Below are 5,310 nucleotides of genomic sequence, written 5' to 3'. Positions count from 1 at the left end.
TGCACATAATATACTGTATCAATAGGTAAAGCCAGATTTGTAAGATTTTAATAGTTTGCTAAAAGACAGTTGCTAAAAGTAATTTACTATTTTTAAAAATATAACAAAAATAATAGACTCTTTCACAATATAATAAAGAACAACTAAGATTATGCCAATCAGTGCTGACAAGAGTATGATGAAACAGGCACTTTCATTAATTGTTTGTGTCCATGTAAACTGGTTCAAGAACTTTGAAAAATAATTGAATCTATATATTTCATGAGACAGATTTTTTAAACTTTGACACATTAATTCAAATTTTGTCATTCTTTCTTTAAAAAAAATCCAAAATGACGATAAAACCTCCAAGCACAGAGATATTAGTTTGAGAATTATTTATTAAAATAAAGAAAATTGAAAGTAACTATGAGAGATATCCAAAATATCTGAGTGTGCATGCCTTACGTTTATACAAAATTTTTGCATGCATATCCTTTACATATCCAGTTATTTGTGTGTAAATTATACACATGTACTCGTGTGTTAATGTATTATATGATAATATATATTATATAGGCATACACACAAGAGAAATTGAAAACAGATGAATTAAAATGTTATTATCAATAATATTTTTGGTTAGGACATAGTGATTGACCATACCTTCTATTTTTGAAAATGTTGATTTTATATTATCTGTTGCAGCAATTCCATGGTCTTCATTTAAGACTACTATTTTTAATACTTTTTAAAAGTCAAGCTTACTTTAACAAAATTTACACATAGTCAAATACATCCTTTTAAAGAATACAGTTTAATGAGTTTTGACAAATGTATGTAGTTCTCTAACCAGTACCACTATCAAGATAAAGAATATTTCCCTAACATCAAGAAGTCTCCCTGTTTCCTGCCCCTAGCCCCACTCCTGGCAATTAGTAACCCGATTTCTCTCCCTATAGTTTTTTCCCTTTAGTTTTTACAAATCTAACAAAAATAATGAAAAGAGTCTTCCTCCATATAATAAAGAGCAACTAAGATTATGCCAATCAGTGCTGATGAGAACCAGAACTTTTCCTTTTCCAGAGAGTCTTCTACATTGTACCATTTTTATATCTGGCTTCTTTCATGTTGCATAATGCTTTTGAGGTCTAAACATCGTGTTGAATTCATTGGTAGTTTATTCCTGTTTTATTTATGGGTAGTATTTCTTACATAGACATACAACAATTTATTCATTCATCAGTTGATGGATATTCTGGTTGTTTGCAGTTTTGGGCTATTATGAATATAACTGCTATAAACAATTGTATACAGTATCTGTGGGAATATATGTTTTAATTCTCTTGTGTAAATACCTAAGAGTGATATTTCTGGCTCATATGGTAAGTGCATGTTTTCTAAAGTGGGCAAACCATTGTGTATCACCACTAGCAGTGAATGAGTATCCTTGTCTTCCACATCCTCACTAGCACTTTATATGTCCATTAAAAGTATTTTTTTTTTTTTTTTTGTCATTCTAGTAAGTCTGTGTTATGGGCTGAATGGTATCCCTCCAAAATTCATATATTGAAGTCCTAACACCCAGTACCTCAGAGTGTGATCTTATTTGGTGATAGGGTCTTTACAGAGGTAATCAAGTTAAAATGAAGTTATTAGTGAGAGTCCTAATCCAAAATGACTGGTCTTCTCATAAGAAGAGAAGATTAGGGAAGCATGTAGAAGAAATAAGTGAAGCACAGATGGTTCCTGGGGAGATGTAAGCCACCAGAGAAGAGTACCCAGGAAGTGATGAAGGAGGAAGATGAAATGCCAAAACCTAAATCTGTGGTTATGCCACCAGGCACTCCTAAAAGGCACTCACGCCTGTAATCCCAGCACTTTGGGAGGCTAAGGTGAGAGGATTGCTTGAGGCCAGGAGTTCAAGAGCAACACCCTGGGCAACATAGCAAGACACCATCACTTAAAAATAAAAAATGCCAGTGCATGGCGCATGGTGGTGTGCACCAGTAGACCTAGCTACTTCAAAGGCTGAGTTGGGAAGATCATATGAGCCCAGGAGTTCAAGGTTACTTTAAGCCACTCACACCACAGCAGTCCAGCCTGGGTAACAAAGAGAGGTCTTTTCTCAAAAGAAAATGCAGTGTACATTGTGCATGTCGATGCTGGCAAGTCAGCCACTGGAAGACAAATAGTGTATTTGACTGAAATGGGTGAAAACAGGGCACTTGAAATGTATGAAAAAGAAGTTAAATAAAAAAAAACAGAGAAACTTCGTACTTGTCTTGAATCTTAGACACAAGTTAGGAAAATTGAGACAAGGATAAAACAATAGAAGCAGGTTTTGCCTATTTTGAAACTGAAAGGAAGTATTTTATAGTTCTAGATGCCTCTGGTCACAGGAGCTTCATCCCAAATACGATTGGTGGTGTCTCTCAAGCTGATTTGGCTGTGCTGGTAATCTCAGCCAGGAGAAGAGAGCTTGAAATTGGATTTGATAAAAGGACAAACGAGAATGTGCAATGTTGGCAAAGACAGCAAGTGTGAAACACTTAATTCTGTTTATTAATAAGATGAATGATCCAACAGCAAATTGGAGCAATGAGAGATACGAAGAATATAAAGAAAAACTAGTGCCATTTTGAAAAAAGTTGGCTTCAATTCCAAAAACTTCATTCACTTTATGCCAGCTCAGGACTACCTGCAGAACATTTCAAAGAGCAATTGAATTTCTGTACTTAGTACATTGGATTACCATTTATTCTATAGCTAGGTAATTTGTCAGACTTCAATAGATCAGTTGCTATACCAGTCAGGCTGCCAATTTTGGATAAGTACAAGGATATGGGCACTGTTGTCCTGGGAAAGCTGGAATCAGGCAGTCTGTTTGTAAAGGCCAGCAGCTTGTGATGATGCCAAAAAAGCGCAATGTGGAAGGTCTTGGAACACTTTCCAATGTTATAGAAGCTGATACTGTAGCCCCAGGTGAAAAGCTCAAAATCAGACTGAAAGGAGTTGAAGAAGAGGAAGTTCTTCCAGGATTCACACTTTGTGATGTTAATAATCTTTGTCATTCTGGAGGCACATTTGGTGCTTAGATAGTGATTACAGAGCATAGATCTATCATCTGCCCAGAATTTAATTCAGTGCTGCAAATTCACACCTGTATTGAGGAAGTTAAAATAACAGCCTTAATCAGATTGGTAGATAGAAAGTGAGACTCAACCTTGTTTTGTGAAGCAAGATCAAGTATGCACTGCTCATTTAAGGAGAGCAGGAACCATCTGCCTTAAGATCTTTAAAGACTTCCTCAGATGGGTCACTTTACCTTAATAGATGAGGGCAAGACTTGCGATTGGAAAAGTTCTAGAACTAGTTCCAGAGAATAAATAAGCATTTTCTTGATGATCTTGCATAATACTATGAGAAAAATTGACTTCAAAAAGCCTATTATCTATCACCTTCTCTAATTTTCTGCCCATTGGTTAACCTCTCCCCATATTCGCAAAGTGAAAATTCACAGCAAAAGTCCACATTATATCACTTTCTTATATTGAGAGCTCTGCTACGCCACCATTGAATTTTAAAAATATTTTCCCTCTTTTTCATACTCTGCTTCCTTGGATGGATTTGGCAATAGCTTTGTAAGTCATGTGGACATAATTGCCTATAATAATAAAAATCCTATAGCAATTTGTTTTTCATTTTCTCCTTAGGCATACTTAATGTTTTTCCCCCAGGCAGGTCATTCAGAGTGTGCAAGGGTGTGTGCATATGTTAGAAAGACAACTACCATTTTATTAAAGTATTCAAATTGAAAAAAAAGAAGAGAAGGTTCATTAGGACATAAACAGTTACAGAGGGACAACCTTGTGAAGACACAGGGAGGAGATGGCCATCAATAAGCCAAGGGGAGAAACCTCAGAAAGAAGCCAACCATATCAACACGTTGATCTGTTCTTCCAGCCTCCAGAATTGTGAGAAAATAAACTTCTGTTGCCAAACACACCCAGTCTGTGGTACTTTGTTATGGCAGCCCAAATAAACTAAAACAGTGTAAAAAAAGATATTTTATTGAGTTTTATTTAAATATCCTTAGTGATTAATAATATTATTTTTGTGTTCATTTTGCCATCTATATCTCTTCTATAGTAAACTGTTCAAATCTTTTGTCCATTTTTTAAATTGAGTTTTTTGTCTTCTTATTACTGATTTCTAAGTATTCTTTACGTATTCTGGATACCGGTCCTTTATTAGACATGTGCTTTACAAATATTTACTCCATATTTGTGGCCTGTCTTCTTGTGTCTTTTGAAAGAGAAAGTTTTAAATTTTGATTAAGTTGAATTTATTATTTTTTCATTTATAGTTTATGCTTTTCATTGACGTTTTTATTTTGATTTTTTACAACTTTATTGAGATACAATTGATGCGAAATAAATTGTACACATTTTAATTGTACAATTTGATAATTTGTGACATGTATACATCTTTGAAAGAATTACCACCATTAAAATGATAGACATTTCTATCACTCCCTTCAAAATAAAGTTTCCTCTTGTCCTCGTGTAAACTATCCCTTCCTTCAACCCACTCCCAGGCAATTAATGAAATTCTTTGTCACTATAAATTAGTTTGAATATTCTAGAATTTATATGAATTAAATCACATAGTACATACTTTTTTTGCATAGCTTCTTTCATTCAAATAAGTGATTCTGAGATTTATCCATGTTGATGTATATATCAATAATTCATTCCTTTTATTCTATTCATTATTGTAAATTGTTAATCAATTTACCTTGGCTGACATTTTAATGCTTGTCATACTTGAAAAATTTACTACACAAAGACAGTGGCTGAAAGGGAATGCAATATTGACTTCACTTACTGAATTGCCCTACTAGTTTTTTGAACCCTCCACCACAAAACAAAGACAATTGGTTTTGTTAAAATCTCAGTTTGCCCCCATGTCAGACTGTTGACATTATGAATTAAATAAATAATATAAGTATGTTACATCCAACTGTAGCTCTTTATTGAAATTTTTAAAATTAAAATATTATTAAGTGGGCTACAAAATTCTGCTTCTGTTTTAAGCACATAGAGAAGAGAGATTTTACAAGTGACACATTTATATTTTGGGCATTAAAATCAATATGAAAACATTTCAAAGCAATCTGTTTTTAAATGTTCTCTCCTTTGTGCAATTTTTTTCCAAATAGTAGCAGCTACTTCTTCGTTTATTGGTAAAATATCTTGAAGTTAAATATTTAGTGTTTGTTTTTCTGAAATTTCTGTCAGCTAGCAGAATATGGGCTTGAATTTGTCA

The 5,310-nt window shown here is 33.7% G+C and overlaps 1 pseudogene; it reads left to right on the top strand.

Moving 5' to 3' along the window:
* Positions 1–422: 422 nt before the first annotated feature.
* On the top strand, positions 423–3,994 carry LOC101013661 (annotated as a pseudogene).
* Positions 3,995–5,310: the final 1,316 nt, after the last annotated feature.

This window comes from Papio anubis, chromosome 12, assembly GCF_008728515.1.
Source record: "Papio anubis isolate 15944 chromosome 12, Panubis1.0, whole genome shotgun sequence".
NCBI classification, from domain to species: domain Eukaryota; kingdom Metazoa; phylum Chordata; class Mammalia; order Primates; family Cercopithecidae; genus Papio; species Papio anubis.
This window is presented reverse-complemented; position numbering and strand designations above follow the sequence as displayed.